Genomic DNA, 19758 nt, shown 5'->3' on the forward strand with positions numbered 1-19758 from the left:
TCAATCTTGGAAAAGACAGAGGAAGTGAATTCAACATTCTCCACTTTGATTTTGGAACGAACAAGTGAGAGAGCCTCCTTCTCAGCTTGCAAAGAAATGTGAAATCCTACGATTACTTTATTCATGGCTTTGGTATTTTTATCAGAGGAGATTATGAATTCATCAATAAAACTAGTCACCTCCTGAAATAGTTTTTCAACTTTTGTGGTCGTTTCCGAAATGGTCTTTTCAAAAGCTTGAATTGCCTTGGTTGCGTCTTCAAGGACTTTGGAAGTTGCAGTTGTGAGCATCTCCACGATGTTATTTTAGTCTTGTAATGTGGGTGGGACGTTTTTGGGGGCTGCCATAAGCTTAGAACGTGATTTGGAAAGAAACAAGAGAGAAATCCTAGTGTAATCAAGAATCTTACGTACCCGACTATTCATCTATAATAGTGTGCATTGAAGATTAATCATCTTGTTCTGATTCACATTATATCTTGCATCATTCACTAGATTGGGATTCCGCACCATCATAGTGAAATCTGATTGATACGTAGCATTTCAGGGGCTTACAATTGGTATCAGAGCCAAGGATTGGTAGCAATCGGGTAATTTCAAAATATTATTAAGAGTTTTTCTTTGACTTTCTTGGTGTTTTTATTTTATTTTTGAAATTTTTTTGGCTGTTGTTCTTCGTGTTCTTCATATTTTTAAGTCTTTGATCGAGTTTGGCGTTAACGATTTGAAAATCCCGTGTTATTGGCAAGTTTTGGGTGTTTTTGGTCAAGATTTGCAAGATCTCGGCGGCAGACTTCGGATCTCAGTCAAACCCTAGAAGATCTCGAAGCCAGCAACGATTTCGATCATCAGGTTCTTGGTTGCGAAGTCCTCGGCCTCGTTCTCGGTCCGAAGCCTCGGAGTTCTCGGTCCGCTGTTCTCAGTTCGCCTGTTTTCGGTCAGCTATTCTCGGTAAAGCTGTTTTTGGCCCACATCTTCGGATTAAGCGTTTCCGGTGCGAGACTTCTTGGTTAGGATGAGAAGCCTCGCATTTTCGGTCTAAAAATCAAGTTTTCGGTATAAAAGCCTCGTTTTCGGTATTAAAGCCTCGTTTTCAATACTAAAGCTTCGTTTTTGGTCCTAAAACTTCGTATTTGTTCAAAAAGGCACATATTCGATCCAATACCCTCGTTTTCGATCTAGAAACTTTTGTTTTCAGTCAAGGTTAGTTTTTTTGGATAAAAAGTTGGATTTTCATTTTTGAATTTCAAATTTAACTTTTGATTTTCAAGTTTGATTTTTGACTTTTAAATTTGACTTTTGACTTTCAAGTTTTCATGTTTGACTTTCAAGTTTGACTTTCAACTTTGACTTTCAATTTTGACTTTTATGTTTGACTTTCGAAGTTTCAAGTCGAAGGGAATTTTTCTTGGTTTCACAATCAGTTCTGTTTTATGGTAAATTATCCTTTTTGGTGAATAATGAGTTCTTCAATCACCAAGGTCAATGAAGCTTCATGTTCTCAGTCCTGTGAAGCTAAAATTAAACTTTATCATGATCAACATGAACTATTAATTAGGGAAATTGAGGACCTTAAATATGATGGATACATTCTCAGAAAGGCTCATAAACCCTTAAAAATCAATTAAAGGCCAATACCAAGGACAAGTTTATAAGTCCAAAAACATCTTAGGGTAATCTTCCTAGTCCAATTCCAGCCAAAAAACACGAAGACAAGCTGTCAGGGGCCAAAACTCGTCGAGTTCTATAGAGAAATCGTCGAGTTCATGCATTAAACAATGAACTCTTCGAGTTTATTGAAGAAACGAGTTTATTGAAGAAACTCGTTGAGTTTTCTGTCTGGACAGCTTCTTGGCTTCGAAAAATGTATTTGCATCAAGTATAAGAGAAAGCAAGCCTAGGCTCTGATACGACTAATGGGTTTTGAGCATTCTAACACTCCTAAGTGTACATGCAAACCTAAATACCTTGGATCTATGTTTTCTCTATTATACATGCAAATATGAACTTTCCAAGGTATTACCCTATCTAGCATACAATACTTGATACTTGGGTAATCAAATGGATAGAATACATACCTTTGTTTGATGTAGCTTGTCTTCATGAAGCTTGAGTGCCTAGTGCCCCAAGTGTGACACATCAAATGGTTCACACAACACCAATGCACATGGAATGACTTGAGAGAAATGAAACACTCCTTGAAATCGTCTAGCCCTCATACACACACTAGTGCACGATTTCTTGAGCCATGGGATTCTTTTATATGGTGGCTATTAGGGTTACACCATGTAACTCATAACTTTACCCATTCCTTATGCTCCATGGTTTTTAACCTCCATGGAGTATCCATGGGTCACCCCATGGACTTAGTCCAACATAAGGAATCTTGGATCACAAGCCCACATATATAAGAATGAATGATTTACAGAATCAACCCATATATTTAATTAGTCTCCTTTTGATCAATTAATTAATTCCAAATTAATTCTTGATCAATACTAATTAAATAACCTTATTAATATATTAGAACTTATAATATATTAACCAACCTTAAGTGTTATTTCTCTCATTATAGTCTATCCAAATGCATGAAGCCATGCAACCCAAATGGACTATGCCGGGTCGGGTCACGTCTTACCAATTATAGTTATGGACTTAGACATTAATCCAACAAGTTCTTTAGGGTCAGGGACCCCATAGTCAGCCAACGCTGGGTGGCAGACATGGACAACACCCAACGCACGAGCTCTTGCCCTGACACGGAAAAAGTGGGATTTGCTTCATGTATGTTGAGGGACCAAGCCCGAGACTCGTAGGAAGAGGTGAACTGTCAGGTGGGGACAGCTGGTGTAGCTGAGATGACATGGGAAGAGTTTATCAGACGCTTTAATCTGGATTTTTCACCACCCATTGAGGTGCAACGATTAGTGAGGGAGTTCCAGGAACTCCAGTAGACCACTGAGACTGTGGCAGAGATCACCGCCAAGTTTTGGGAACGATCATTGTTGATCCCACAGTACACTACCGATGATGACATGAGGAGGACGAGGTATCATTCCATGCTGAGGGATGATATCTGAGAGTTTATGAACTTTACAAGGTGGAAAATCCTGAATGAGATGGTGGAGAAGGCCCGTGAGCGGGAGATGGAGTTGGACTTCCATACCAAGCGGAAGCCAAAGCAGGCACAGACAGCAGTAGATCAGGCTAAAAAGCCTAAGACCTCGGATTCTTCTAGTAGGGTCCAACAGGGCTGTGGCTGATGCGCCAAGTGCGGTAAACCACACAGTGGGGCTTGTCGAGCGGTAGGCTCGAGATGTTACATGTGTGGCCAGCCGGGCCACTTGAGCAGGGATTTCCCCAAGAAGGGATTGATTTGTTTCCACTGCAACATACTGGCCATAAACAGGCTGATTGTCCAAGGTTGGAGAGAGGAGGAGGAGCACTGGCAGCGCCTGTGCCTGCCACAATGAGGATCACTGATGGGCGCCCTGCTAAGGCGAATGCTCCAACAGTGAACAACCGCGCATTTCAGTTGACTACCGAGGAGGCTCGGGATGCGCCAGACATCGTGGATGGTCCGTGTTCTATTCTCCAACTTGATATTGATTTGTATTGCTTATGTGTATATATGCGCTCATGTATAGAGACCTTTTTGGTCAATGGTATTTCGGCTCACGTTTTATTCAATTGGGGTGCTACCCGATCGTTTGTATCTCTTGTGCTTAATAAGAAGTTTTGGGATGCGCCGGGCACTTTGGATTCCCCGCTTGAGGTTGAGATTGCGGATGGCCACGTTGTGAGTGCTGCGAGGGTGTATCCAGACTGTGCCCCGAATGTGCTTGCAGAGAGGTTACATGTTGATCTAGTCCCGATACTGTTACAAGGGCTGATGGTGATCGTCAAGATGGACTAGTTGGGGGCCAATGGGGCCATGATTTTTTGAGAGTGCCAAATGGTGAGGGTTCGAACCCTAAGTGGGGGAGAATTGGTTTTACATGGAGAGAGGATCTCGCAGGAGCCAACCCTCTGTTCAACTGTGAAATCTAGGAGACTTCTCCAGCAGGGTTGTTTGGAATTTTTGGCATATATCTTTGATACAAGGGTTGAGGCCCCGACGGATTTGGGCAGTGTACCAGTTGTAGACGAGTTCCAGGATGTCTTTCCTGAGGAGTTACCTGGAGTGCCTCCGGAGAGGCAAGTTGAGTTTTACGTTGATTTGGTGTTGGGTACCGCTCCGATAGCTAAGGCACCGTACCGGCTAGCTCCGCCTGAGATGGAGGAGCTGTCTACATAGCTTTAGGAGCTGCTAGACCGATGGTCCATTCATCCGAGCAGTTCCCCGTGGGGAGCACCGATCCTGTTCGTGGAAAAGAAGGACAGGTCAGATAAGATGTGTATCGATTACAGGGAGTGGAACAAGCTAACAGTGAAAAACCGTTATCCGCTCCCAAGGATCGATGATTTGTTCGATTAGCTGCAAGGTGCGTCTTGGTTTTCCAAGATTGATCTTCGATCGATGTATCATTAGATGAGGATATACCGAAGACAACTTTCAGGACTTGGTACAGGCACTATGAGTTTGTGGTGATGCTATTCGGGCTCACCGATGCCCTAACAATGTTCATGGATCTCATGAACATAGTTTGTAGGGCATTGTTGGATCGTTTTGTAATCGTTTTTATAGATGATATCTTGGTCTATTCTAAGACCAAGGAGCAGCATGAGCAGTATTTGAGAGAGGTATTGGAGACACTGAGGACGGAAAGGCTTTATGCCATGTTCTCAAAGTGCGACTTTTGGTTGCGAGAGGTAGTGATGCGGTAGGAAGTGCAAAGAATGCATCTAAGATTTGTAGCTTCTTGGGTCTAGCGGGGTACTATCAGGGATTCATTCAGGATTTCTCAAAGATTGCAGTGCCTTTGACCCGCTTGACCAAGAATAATGTGACATTTTGGTGGGGCCTAGATCAACATTTGGCATTTGAGACCTTGATGCAGAGGTTATGTGAGGCCTCGATTCTAGTACTACCTGAGGGGTTGGGTGATTTGGTGGTGTATTGTGATGCATCAATCTCGAGATAGGGGCGATGGTGTTCGCTCTCAAAATCTGGAGGCATTACCTATACGGGGTGCGATGCACCATCTATAATTACCAAAAGAGTTTGAAGTATTTGATGGATCAGCAGAACCTCAACATGTGATAGAGGAGGTGGTTGGATGTACAGAAAGATTATGACTGCGAGATCTTATACCACCCAGGGAAGGCTAATATGGTGGCCGATGCTTTGAGCCGCAAGGCGGAAAGTGCTCCAATTAGGGACTTTTGTTTGAAGATGACGGTAATCTCTCTGTTGTTGGATATGATCAAGCAAGCTCAGGTGGAGGGTGTGAAGAAAGAGAATTGGAAGATAAAGCAGATTCGGGGTCAATATCCCTTGTTTGTTCGGGATAGTCGAGGTCTTCTGATACAGTTTGGCCGGGTGTAGGCACCGGTGACTGGGGGAGTGAGACAGAAGATATTGGAGGAGGCATATAAGTACAAGTTCTCTATACATCCGGGAGCTATAAAAATGTATAGAGATCTAAGGCTGAGCTCCTGGTGGCCCTATATGAAACGGGAGATCACCTGGTTTGTGGAGTGGTGCATGACCTACAAAAAGGTCAAGGCCGAACATCAGCGGCCTCATGGCAAGGTTCAGTCGCTACCCATTTCTATGTGGAATTGAGAAGAGATCACCATGGACTTCATCATGAAGTTACCAAGGATAGCGAGCGGTGTGGATGCATATGGGTTATTATGGATAGTTTGACAAAGAGTGTCTACTTTATTCTGATCTACGAGAGCATTTCTGCTGAGAAATTAGCAGATATTTACATGCAAGAGGTGGTGGCTAGCCACGGAGTGCCAGTGTTAGTAGTCTCTGATCGGGATGTTTGTTTAACATCCAGATTTTGGAGGAAGTTCCACAAGGAACTGGGCACTCAGTTACATTTCAGCACAACTTACCACCCCCATACATAAGGACAGAGTGAGAGGATTTTTCAAACGCTCGAGGATATGTTGCGGGCATGTGTATTGGATTTTAGAGGGAGTTGGGATACCTACCTCCCACTAGTAGAGTTTTCATATAACAATAGCCATCATACTAGTATCGACCGAACCCCGTTTGAGATATTGTATCGTCGAAGGTGAAGGACTTCTGTTTGCTGGGGTGAGGTAGGGCATCGACTCATGGGAAGCATCGAAGTTGTGCATCAGACTAACGAGTTGATCCAGCAGGTGTGCGACCGATTGTGGGTCACGCAGTGCTGTCAGAAGAGCTATGTTGACCGGCACCGCTCAAACCTTGAGTTCCAGGTGGGAGACTTCATATTGCTGAAAGTGTCAAGGTGGAAGGGTGTCATTCAGTTTCGGAAGACGGGCAATTTTAGGCCTCAGTATATTGGTCTGTTCAGGATTACCTCCCGGGTAAGCAAGGTGGCTTACCGTTTTGATCTGCCAGATGAGCTTAGTTAGATTCACAACACCTTCCATGTGTCTCAGCTCCGGAAGTGTATCACTGACGAGGCCGCAGATATTTTATTGGACGACATTCAGGTTGATGAGAGCCTGAGCTACATTGAGAGACCCATTGCGATTCTAGATAGGAAGACCAAAGTTCTTCGAGGAGGTGAAGTTTTTCAAGGTGCAATGGCAGCACCGAAGAGGCTCCGGATGGACATGGAAGTCGGAGGATGAAATGCGGGAGCATTACCCTGATCTGTTTGCATCAGAGGACTTTGGGGATGAATTCTAGTTCAAGTGGGGGAGATTTGTAACGCTTATTTCACGTATTATCTATTTTTTAAGATTTTAGGGTTTTGGACTGGAACCCGACAAGTTGGGGAGCTCCAACTCGTTGAGCATAAATCGTTTTGGATGCGGGACTCGGTGTCTACTTGACGAGTTGGAAGGCCCTAACTCGACGTGTAGACACTGTTAAAGTAAACCCTAATTTTTAGGCATTTGTATCACTATTTAAAGAACTTATGGCTCATTTGTAGCCTTCCTCATCATCTTTACAACTAGAGAAACCCTAGTTCGAGCTTTACACCTTCTTGAGTGTGTGTGAGAGCCTTGGAGAGTGATTTTGGTGTTGTTGTGAAAGAAGTTGAAGCTTGAAAAGGTTGGAGTAAAGAGAGGGGCAGTAGATCTGACATCCACTCTGGTTTGGCAACCATCTTATGGTATAAAGTTGCTAAGCTGACCACTATTTGCTTAGATCTCATCTTGTGAAAGTATTTTGTCACTTTTGATGCATAATGGTGTCATTCTGGGGTTTGAATTTATCATGAGGACATGGTTTCAGATATCGACACCACTAGGCCTCCATGGACATAAAGTTGCCCAATTTATCTAGTCTTGGCCCTTTCTCATGCCTTAAACATTGTATGAACCTTAGTTTTTGAGTGTTTTAGCCTCTTAAAGCCTTGCATGCACGTAAAATTCGTAACTTTACATGGTAACTACACCCTAGGAGGCTGGATCTGTAGTTTGGAGCCTTGGATTCAACTGGAAAGGACTGAACATGAAAAGGGCTGAAGGAACTCAACGAGTTACTTAGCTAACTCGATAAGTCGGACACGGTTTATCCGTTTTCGGGATTCTGAGTGATCTCGGTGAGCTGATTATATTTTTCGGTCTCTTGACTCGAGTTTTCGGTCTAGAGTTTTTGGTCTCCTGGACACTAAAGGACTCGACGAGTTACTTAGGTAACTCGGTGAGTTGACTCGAGATTCCGGTTTTATGGACTCTGAAGGAACTCGACGAGTTGCTAGATGCAGTCGACAAGTTGGGGTCAAGATGGACTGTTGACCTTGACTATTGACTTTGAGTGTGACCAGGGTTGACCAAGTTTGACTTTGACGGTATTTTGGTATTTCGGGATTTTGACAAGTTAATCACACGGTGATTGTATACAATTGAGTTGGAGTTGCGAGTTTCGACTTATCTTATCGGCGCAACATTTCTTCAACAGGTGACTATCCTCACCACACCAATGGGTCGAAGGCACCAAGGCCGACCCATTTTATGATATATGGTACACTAGTTGATGTAGTGATATGTGGCATGTTACTTGGTTATATGCTAGGCGGTATGCTAGTTGTATATGTGGTATATGTGCATGAAAGACCATGGGGCGAGCCCATGGCACTTGGATGTAAGACCATGTGGGGGAGCCCATGACACTTCGATGTTAGACCATGTGGAGGATCCCATGGCTTTCCAATTAAAGATCATGGGGGAAGCCCATGACACCTAGGTGTAAGACCATGTGGAGGAGCCCATGGCATCCTGGAGTAAGACCCTAGGAGGACCCCATGGCATCCTTATATGTTTGTATGCATGGCTTGTCGTATATGTAGCTTTTATAGCTATTATGGATTGTGTGATTATGTGGATTGTGTGGGGTATGATCTGGGGAACTCACTAAGCATTAACTTATGGTTTGTTGATTGTTTTCAGGTACTTCAGAGCCTAAGGGCAAGGGCATGGTTTGATGGCGCGACATGCACTCTCTCACACGTTTTTATGGGGACACTCTGATATTTGAAATAAAATGTTGATGTTATGAATTTGAAATCAATTGTCTTTAAGATTTTAGGGTTTATAGGAATAATTTGATTATTTTAAAAATGAAAATCTTATTTGGAAAATTGGATCGTTACACTTCAATCTGAACAGGCGTTCCAACCTTTACTACACTTATCTTCTATAAACTCCAAGACTTGTATTGTGGTTTGGCATACTTCATTTACAAATAAAAGAGCATCCGATTAACTGCACTGTCTGAAATCAAAGACTTCTCAATTTTCTCAAAACACCGAAAGAGAAATGCCCTTGGTGTGATGGGAAAAATCAAATTGAGATTCCACATCGTTCTTAAGATCAAATGAGATCGAGGGCTCCATCCAGTAGGTGCTCGGATCGTCAATTGCATCTTCCTGAATGTGTTCCATTGTCCAAGGAGGAAATAATGACTTCTGAGTTTCAAGCATAAGCTTCGCATTCGTAGCATCATCTTCCTCCGCCTCTAATTTCTTCCAAAGAGCTTGGAGATCATCTAGCTCTTTGTCTCGTTTTTCCACGGCAATCCTTTCAGATTCAGTCATTTTTGGATTTATCCTTAGTTTTATCTTCCAAGATACCTTTGCCTTTGTCTTTGTCTATTCCAAAACTAGATGCTACATTACCCTTCTATTTTGTTTCAGTGTTTGGCTGTTGATCCTTTGTCTCTCCATTGTTACGAAAAAGCCCCGCTTCCCGAAACACCTATAATCTGATTAACCTTAATAAAAACCGGTTGAAACTTTTCCGATAATTGTTGTCGAACTGAGACAGTGAACAAAGAGTCACGAGTCTCAACAAGCCTCATCAGGTAGTCGTTGACTTTAGAAATGCACCCTTTGATTAAAGAACACTCTTCTTCAAGGTTGGGTTTGGACTGGGTAGCATTTTTCAACTTTTCAGAAGGAACCTTAGCCTTCTGAGTTTTCTCAGCTAAATCATCCATTATCTTATTTTCTGCTGCCAAGTCTGCTTGTAGCTTTTCAATCTTGGAAAAGACAGAGGAAGTGAATTCAACATTCTCCACTTTGATTTTGGAACGAACAAGTGAGAGAGCCTCCTTCTCAGCTTGCAAAGAAATGTGAAATCCTACGATTACTTTATTCATGGCTTTGGTATTATTATCAGAGGAGATTATGAATTCATCAATAAAACTAGTCACCTCCTGAAATAGTTTTTCAACTTTTGTGGTCGTTTCCGAAATGGTCTTTTCAAAAGCTTGAATTGCCTTGGTTGCGTCTTCAAGGACTTTGGAAGTTGCAGTTGTGAGCATCTCCACGATGTTATTTTAGTCTTGTAATGTGGGTGGGACGTTTTTGGGGGCTGCCATAAGCTTAGAACGTGATTTGGAAAGAAACAAGAGAGAAATCCTAGTGTAATCAAGAATCTTACGTACCCGACTATTCATCTATAATAGTGTGCATTGAAGATTAATCATCTTGTTCTGATTCACATTATATCTTGCATCATTCACTAGATTGGGATTCCGCACCATCATAGTGAAATCTGATTGATACGTAGCATTTCAGGGGCTTACAATTGGTATCAGAGCCAAGGATTGGTAGCAATCGGGTAATTTCAAAATATTATTAAGAGTTTTTCTTTGACTTTCTTGGTGTTTTTATTTTATTTTTGAAATTTTTTTGGCTGTTGTTCTTCGTGTTCTTCATATTTTTAAGTCTTTGATCGAGTTTGGCGTTAACGATTTGAAAATCCCGTGTTATTGGCAAGTTTTGGGTGTTTTTGGTCAAGATTTGCAAGATCTCGGCGGCAGACTTCGGATCTCAGTCAAACCCTAGAAGATCTCGAAGCCAGCAACGATTTCGATCATCAGGTTCTTGGTTGCGAAGTCCTCGGCCTCGTTCTCGGTCCGAAGCCTCGGAGTTCTCGGTCCGCTGTTCTCAGTTCGCCTGTTTTCGGTCAGCTATTCTCGGTAAAGCTGTTTTTGGCCCACATCTTCGGATTAAGCGTTTCCGGTGCGAGACTTCTTGGTTAGGATGAGAAGCCTCGCATTTTCGGTCTAAAAATCAAGTTTTCGGTATAAAAGCCTCGTTTTCGGTATTAAAGCCTCGTTTTCAATACTAAAGCTTCGTTTTTGGTCCTAAAACTTCGTATTTGTTCAAAAAGGCACATATTCGATCCAATACCCTCGTTTTCGATCTAGAAACTTTTGTTTTCAGTCAAGGTTAGTTTTTTTGGATAAAAAGTTGGATTTTCATTTTTGAATTTCAAATTTAACTTTTGATTTTCAAGTTTGATTTTTGACTTTTAAATTTGACTTTTGACTTTCAAGTTTTCATGTTTGACTTTCAAGTTTGACTTTCAACTTTGACTTTCAATTTTGACTTTTATGTTTGACTTTCGAAGTTTCAAGTCGAAGGGAATTTTTCTTGGTTTCACAATCAGTTCTGTTTTATGGTAAATTATCCTTTTTGGTGAATAATGAGTTCTTCAATCACCAAGGTCAATGAAGCTTCATGTTCTCAGTCCTGTGAAGCTAAAATTAAACTTTATCATGATCAACATGAACTATTAATTAGGGAAATTGAGGACCTTAAATATGATGGATACATTCTCAGAAAGGCTCATAAACCCTTAAAAATCAATTAAAGGCCAATACCAAGGACATTACAAAACTTCAAGAAGAATACAGTATAAAATATGAACACTATGATTATGCTCAAGTAAAGATTGCTAGTCTAACTGTCGAGCTCAACACATTGAAAAATAAGCTTGAAAATGCACACTTTAATTTTAAAAAGTTTGATGTGTCAATTAAGAAAGTTGAGACTATGATTGAGAAACAATTAAAATTTTAAAATAATCAGAATAAGGGTCTAGGGTATCATAGTGTTCCACCTCCGTTTATGTAACATCCCAAAATTTGAGGCGAAAAATTTCGTTTTTAATTAAGTGGTTTATAAATCAGTTTATCAAAACATTGCCAAGATTATGTCAACACATAAAACCATAATATCATGTCTCAAACCAAATCATTTGAAGTAACGAAATATCATAGTACAATCACAGAAAACACTAAGCGGAAATCATGTGTGTATGTGTGATGCGCTGCTACACCGCCGACTCCTTCCTGTTGGACGAAGAGGTATTTGAAACCAAAACTGAAAATGTAAGCACAAAGCTTAGTGAGTTCCCCCATCAGACCACATACCATACAATCACATAGCATACATACTACCAGGCAATTCTGGGGCACCCGTCCTACCCATGTCAAGCCATTTTAGGGTGCTGACCTACCATGTCAAGCCATTATGGGGTGCTAACCTACCCATGCCAAGCTATTATGGGGTGCTGACCTACCCATATCAAGTCATTCTGGGGTGCCGACCTACCCTCCAGTCTATCTCAACCGAACACAGGGACTCTTTCACCCCTACTACTAACACTAATATCATATCATAATCATGTTGTCAGACATATCTGGGGTGTCCGACCTACCCATTGGTCCTAGCGACCGGATCGGGGACTAGTCCCTTACTACTGATACTATCTCACATAACATAGTAACTAGCAATCTAGCATACTCATTTATCTAGCAATCTAGCATACTCACATATCCATCAATAACAGACCAGATAATTATCACAAAGACAATCGTCCCAACTATCAATTACAAGTGGGCCGCCCTTGGTGCCTTAGACCCACTTCTACTGGAAGGTAACTCACCTCGATGTCGTGTAGTGTCTGAACTATCCTCGACGTGAAGGTTGGCTCTCCTCGACTCCTTAATCCATACATGACAACCTTCAAGTCATCAAACCGAACATACAACCCAATCAGGGTCAATACCAAAACCAGGTGAAGTCAACATTGGTCAAAGTCAACACCCAGTTGACCTGACTCGCTGAGTTGGTCTACCAACTCGTGGAGTCCATACTCCACTAACCCGATCCAACCCCGACACCACTCGTCAAGTCTAGAAAGAACTCGACGGGTTTTCCTTCTTTCAACCATCGGGACCATCTTCATCCGAATCGCCGAGTTCGTTCATGAACTCGTCGAGTTCATCTTCATCCATAAGAAGATGTTCAGTCTATGACTCGTCGAGCTCCTCTCGAACTCCCTGAGTTCGTCTTCATAAGTTGGGAGATTGCCTTAGACTCGCTGAGTCTGTTCTAGCACTCATCGAGTCCCATGATTTCCAGGTCCAAGGCAAACCCCTATCAGGCCGAGCATTCCTTCCACTCAACCAAAACCATTTCTGGAAGACGTTTTTGGGGAAAAAGCGTCTCGACTCGCCGAGTCACCTAAGTGACTCGCCGAGTCCCTCCTTTTCCATTACTATATAGTCGATTTTAGTTGGACTTAATGCATCCAAATCATAGATATGGCCTCCTAGGGTCCCTTTTATACGTAAAGTCATGAACTTGGTGCACATGCATGGGATCTTTGGCTCAAGAAGCCATAAAAGATGGCCTACAAGATGCATGGGGGGTTTATGGCAACAAAGTTGGCATCTTTATGCCATAAAGACCCCCAATGGCCCCATATCTGAAGTCATAACTTCATATTACACTTCATAACCCGAAAATGGCTTAGAAAGCCCTAAATATACCAAGATCCAAGCCCTAAAGATGATTATTTACATGGAAGATCAAGATAGGAGCTTTTTACCTTAAATGAGCTGGAAATGGAACACAATCTCCGGATATCCAAACTCCCACTTGAACTCCCCAGCTCCTTTTCCTCCTCTCAAGCTTCACAAAATTACCTGTTTCAAAAGCTTGTGATGATCATACTCCCACTGTTGAAAAATCCCATCCACAAAAATCTGTGAAGCATTCTAACAAATGTTCTTGTGCTTGTGCTTGTGGAAGTTCTTCAAAACGAACTTCTGTTGGACAAGGACCAAGTCACAATCTAATTTATATGAAAAGACAAACTTTCTTTAATTGTGGGACTCCCGGTCACATTGCCAGAAATTTCCCACGTCGTTTATATGTTCCTTACTACAAAAAACGTTGGCAGAACGTGCCAAGAGGGAGGTCTTACAAAAGAAACTCTTCGAGGTCATGTTCACACAATGGTGACTAAAATGCTAAGAGGGGCAATAATCAAGTTCCTAAGGACAAGAAGGGAATGTTTGACAATAAGCCAAATTCAAGAGATAGTTCCGTTAGACAAAAATCAGTTAGGTCGAAGTCATCTCGGCGGTCGGTTTCAAGTTCTACAAAGAGTACTGAGGCATCCATCCGATCAAACAAGAAATGGGTTAAACCCGACTACAGATGGGTACCAAAGGTTCACACTCCCAAATCATCTAATGATTCTAATTTTTCTTCATCTTCTGTGTGTGATTAATATGATATGTCATGGGAGAGATTACCTTGTGTAAATGATAATGGTCAACCCAGCTTCAAAATGGACTGGGTTCCACAAGCCAACTAATCCTACACTCTGTGTCGGAGCAGCTATGGAGGAATATCATCAGACTTCAGTTTGTTGATAGTGGCTATTCCAGGCACATGACATGAGACATCTCTCAACTGCACATCATTCATAATTTTAATTGAGGGTATGTTTTGCATTGTGGGAAGGAAGAAGGAAAGTATCCCAAATGGGGATCGAACTTAACGATGTGAAGAATTTTTGAACTTGTTCCGGAGTTGAAACACACCTGAGGCTGAACATGTTGCTACATATATGTGCTGTTCTCAGATCATCTGGATGCAACTTCAATTGCTGAATTACAGATTGAGTTTTGTTCTCGATACTTCTAAGTTTTTCTTAAAATGATTCGTTTTGAAGACAATTTTTTAAATTTGCGCGTTTATTTTATTTTCTTTCTTCCTCATGCCCAAATTAAGGGGGATAAATCAATATACAAAAAAAATTATAAAAATCAAAAATACAAAAATATGTTTTCTTTCATAAGTATTTTTGGGAAGTGATATGAAGTTTAGTGCTAAAGGGAAATATGAGATGCGTGTAATGCACTGAAGCTGAATTGTTTAGACTTTGTGTTCAATACGCTGGCAGGCACGAAGGGTTCAAAATTAAAGGACTAGATAATGTTGACTCATCTGGACTTAGATAGTTTCATTTGAACTGGCCATACGACGCTTGGATAGATTGAGCAGTGAGATAAACAAGGGAGCCTACAAGATACATTAAAGTTACTTATCATCTAGAACTGTGGATCAACATTTCTTCTATGTACAGACTTATGTCCTTAATTTTGGTGCTGATAGGGTGACCGGGGGGGGGGGGGGTTCTGATAAAGTAGGTCTATGTGAAATTGTTTTTCCTTTTTATCCTCTCTGTCAGTCATATGTTGCCCCCTTTGCGTGATCGGAAGATCCGACTTGGGATGCAACATATGCACATCTATTTCTATACATCTCTATCTATGCTTCTCTCTATTTATCTATGTCAGTTATATGTTGTCCCCTCTGCGTGATCAGAATATCCGACCTAGGACACAACATATGAAACTTTCTATCTCTCTATCCCTCTATTTGTGTTATGTTGGATTAGTGTCTAAGTCCATAACTATAATTGGTATGTACTTGACCCGACTCGGCATGGTCCATTTGGGTTGCATGGCATCAAAACATTTGGATAGCCCGTTTGTGAGAAGAGGACATTTGTAACATATTAATATATTATAAGTTCTCATATATTAATATGAAATCATGTTATTTAATTAGTATTGATCAAGAATTAATATGGACTTAATTTATGGATCAAAAAAGACTAACTAAATATATGGGGATTGATTGTGTAAATCATTCATTCTTATATATGTGAGCTTATGATCCAAGATTCCTTATGTTGGGTTTAACCCATGTGGTGACCCATGGACACTCTATGGAGGTTAAAACCTATGGAGCATAAGGAAGGGGTAAAGTCATGAGTTACAAGGTGTAACCCTAATAGCCACACTATATAAAGATCCCATTGGTTGGTGAAATGGCACTAGTGTATACACAAGACGGCAAGCCAATTTCTAGAGTTCATGTGTCATCTTCTCATGGTTATTCCATGTGTTGGTGATGTTGTGTGAACCATTTCAGGTGTTAAATTTAGGGCACTAGGCTCCAGAGCTTCATGGAGTCAAGCTACATCAACAAGGTATGTATTTTATCCATTTTATTACCCAAGTATCAAAAGATTGTATGCTAGTTAGGGTAATACCTTGGAATGTTCATATTTGCATGTATAGTATAGAAAACATAGATCCAAGGTATTTAGGGTTGCATGTACACTTAGGAGTGTTAGAATGCTCAAAACCCAATATGTTAGTCATATGTTGTCCCCTCTACGTGATTGGAAGAGATTCGACCTAGGGCAAAACATATGCATCTTTACATCGATCTTCTCACTAAAATAATTGAGCACTCACCTAATGTAAAGAGTTCTTTGGAATTCCTTGATTGCTAGCATATGTCGTCAAATGGGGAACACATTCTAGTGAACTTAAAATTGTAATAACCAAAGGTTGACTATAGATCTCACTGCTGAATTTAAGTGGACAACAATATCTTTGGTCGTCATCAGCAAAAGGGTCTATACTGGAATATAGGTTCAATGTCTCGTCACTTATAATTTCTCCAACTTGTCAATATCCTTTGTGTTTAAGTGAACCACAATAGTGGTGATTGACCAGAGCTAAACATGCAGATGTATGTGCTGATAAATGATATTGAATTGCTTGACAACTTTGATCCCAAAAGTTTATGTTTTATACATTTTGTATCTTATTTTTGTTTCTGTTAAATTTGTTCCTAATTTTCCTCTATGCACAAATTTAGGGGGATAATAAAAAAATCAAACAAAAATAGAAAGATCATAAAATTTAAAAATCCAAAAATATGCTTATTTTTGTTTTATTTCTTTTTAGAAAAATCAAAAATCCAAAACTATTTTATTGTTACTTTTGAGTGTATTTTATTACTATTTTATTTCTTAGTTATTTTTGTTGTGTGCTAAGTTTGTTTTTATTTTTATTTTTTATCTCAAAGTTTCGTTTGCCTTAAAAAGCGAATTCAAAAATCAGAGGAGACTGAAGGAGACTGTATCGGAAATTCAAAACAAGAAGAGATTGTATCAGAATTTTCTAAGCAAGGGGAAGAAACTTGGAAAGAAGTTGATGGTCATTACACTTCACTCCATTTTCACAAGGAATTGAAGGATTGAAACTATATAAATTGTCAGTTAGGCAGTAACTTTCTAACAACTGTCGTATTTATGGAATAAAAAATTTGAAACTGTACAAATTTCATGGCACCAGGGAGATGCACCTCGCAAGGCACAATTATCGCTGAACGTCTCGCCAAGGGCCTAGTTAACCTGTTTAACTTGAAAAACCATATTGAGATCTTTGATCTAGGATATACAGGGGCTAACATCAAAAAGGCCATGAGTAGTTCTCTGATACTCAACAAATCGCAGTGCGTTCCTCGGTGTTCACACAGATACTGCGAGTAGTCTCCTTCTGAGCCAAGGTTGGGACCTTGAAGAAATGTGGTGAGAAGGGTCTTTATGATGCTGTGATCCACAGGGACTTTTTAGTCATGATAACTTTTCAAGGCGCAACGATGATCGTTAATGAATACTCATTCGAAGGAACAAGAAGTGAAAATTATTTTTCAACATTTAATTTTTCAAACCCAGAAGCATGGAATATTGGATTGAAGCCTCCTCAATCAATTTAATGATATATATGAACTTGCTGAAGTGATCCAGATGAATTGGTCTCTCTGTTATTTTCTCTGAAATATTTCAAAGTTGCAAGTGCTTATTTTCAAGAACCTTTACAAAAAGCATCTACACCCAATGTGCTTTCAAGGTCAAATATTTGAAGGAAGTCCAACTATTCAAGATAAATCCATTCATGTAGAAATTCATATGTTCATCTTGAAATTGTGAAGAAATCGAAGATAAAAGCTAGAATTCAAGATCAAAGAGAAGCTTGAAAAGAAAAGAAAGCTACAAACCCATGGGAGATTGTTAGGACATAAGAAAAGAAAGCTATAAACCAAGAGGGAGATTGTTAGTTCATAAATTGTGGTTTATACTTTGCTTTTAATAAGCTATTAAAGTTCTCGGTCTAGGACCGAAAACACAATGTTTTGGTGTTGTTTGGACCAGAATCACATGTGATTTTGGTTAGGCTTAATATTGTTTTGTTTGGGTTGTGGGTTGGGCTTTAGTTATTAGGTCTAGGTATAAATAGTGTTATTTTAGTCTTGTAATGTGGGTGGGACGTTTTTGGGGGCTGCCATAAGCTTAGAACGTGATTGGGAGAGAAACAAGAGAGAAATCCAAGTGTAATCAACAATCTTATGTACCCGACTATTCATCTATTATAGTGTGCATTGATGATTAATCATCTTGTTCTTATTCATATTATAACTTGCATCCTAGATTGGGATTCCGCACCATCATAGTGCAATCCTATTGATACATAGCATTTTGGGGACTTACAGAAACCTTCAAGCGATTGGACTTTCTAATTGATCACCAGAAGAGGATAACAATCCTTTAGGCAGGCATTGTTGAGATCTGAATAATCTATACACATTCGCCATGTCCCATTGTCTTTCCTTACCATGACCAGGTTTGCTATCCATGTTGGGAACATTACTTCCCTAAGTATGCCATCACTCACTTGGTCGGGCACTTCTGCGTTAATAGCCTTATTGCGGTCTTCCGCTCGTCCTCGCTTCTTTTGCTTCATAGGGTTACTCCCAGGTGCGATATTGAGGATGTGTTCTATGAACTGTCGATCGACGCCTGTCAAATTTGTTGGCTTCCAGGCGAAGACGGTGGAGTATTTCCTCAGGAACGCCACCAGTTGTGCCTTAGTTTCGTCTGTTAAGTGAGCGCCGATTCGCATAATCTGCTATGGATACTCCATGTTTATCTGGTGTTGCTCGGTGAAACATACCTCCTTAGGCTTCTTTGGCGTGCGCACGAGTAGGGGTGTTCAAAACCGGATATCCGAAAATTCGGATATCCAAAAATCCGGATATCCGAAAATTTGGATAGTTAATTTTAATATTCGAATCCGTATCCGAAATTTCGGATATCCGAAATTCGGATATTCGAAAATTCGGATATGGATACGGATATCTATATCGGATATCCGAAACGCATCTTTTACAAATATTAAATTCGTGTCATTGATATTTTGTATGTAATTTGAAATGAAATTAACAACACAACGGATTCAATTTGCAAATCAATTAACAAATAACGTAATAAGGAACGCATTTATCTATTTTTCTTCCTAATTTATCTTCACAGTGGGTTTATAAGTCATTTTCTTAGTTTATTCACGATTGTAGCTATTCAATATGTTTGATAAGTCATTAACTTTGGAAATAAATTAACGTCGCCATTAACTTTACAAATAAATTAACAACAATTTAAATTTGCAAACGAACTAACATTACAATAGCTACATCAATAGTCACCTCATATCTAAAGTTTCCCTGTCATCCAATTTTAAATTATAAGTAAGATATTAAAAAATAATTAGAAAATTTTATTTTTCGGATATTGGATATCCGAAATATCCGAAATTTTTCAAAATTGATATCCGAATCCGAATCTGAAAATCCGGATATCCGAAATTCGGGTAATTTTGAATCGGATTATCTAATTTTCGGATCGGATTTTTCGGATTTAGTTATTTTTGAATAACCCTACGCACGAGTTGTGGGGAGGCTATGATTGGGTGGCAATGTTGTGCTCTACTGCTTGTGGCGAGGACTGTCGACGATCCTTGGTGTGTGCTGAATTTAATGATGCCATGTATTGTCGATGGCATAAGATGCAGAAATGCGATTGCTGATCGCCCAAGCAGAATGTTGTGTTATGCTGGGTATCGCATCACAAAGAATTCGACTGTCCTTGTGATTCAGTCCCTTTCGTCGTGGTTGACCAACATTAAGGGCAACCAAACGGTACCTAGTAGCCACAAGCTATGCCCGGTGAATCCTAATAATGGTGCACCTGTTGGGGTCTGTGCCCTTCCTTCCACGTATCAGTTAGATGCCAGAAACGGTGATCATAGAGTATATCAGAGCAACTACCATTGTCACTATATATTTGGTGTACCTTCGTGTTACGAATAAACCCTAATATAAGGAGTGGGTCTCGTGGATCCCAATTTGATGGT

Source organism: Lactuca serriola, chromosome 5, assembly GCF_051521515.1.
Source record: "Lactuca serriola cultivar US96UC23 chromosome 5, Lser_US96UC23_V15, whole genome shotgun sequence".
NCBI classification, from domain to species: domain Eukaryota; kingdom Viridiplantae; phylum Streptophyta; class Magnoliopsida; order Asterales; family Asteraceae; genus Lactuca; species Lactuca serriola.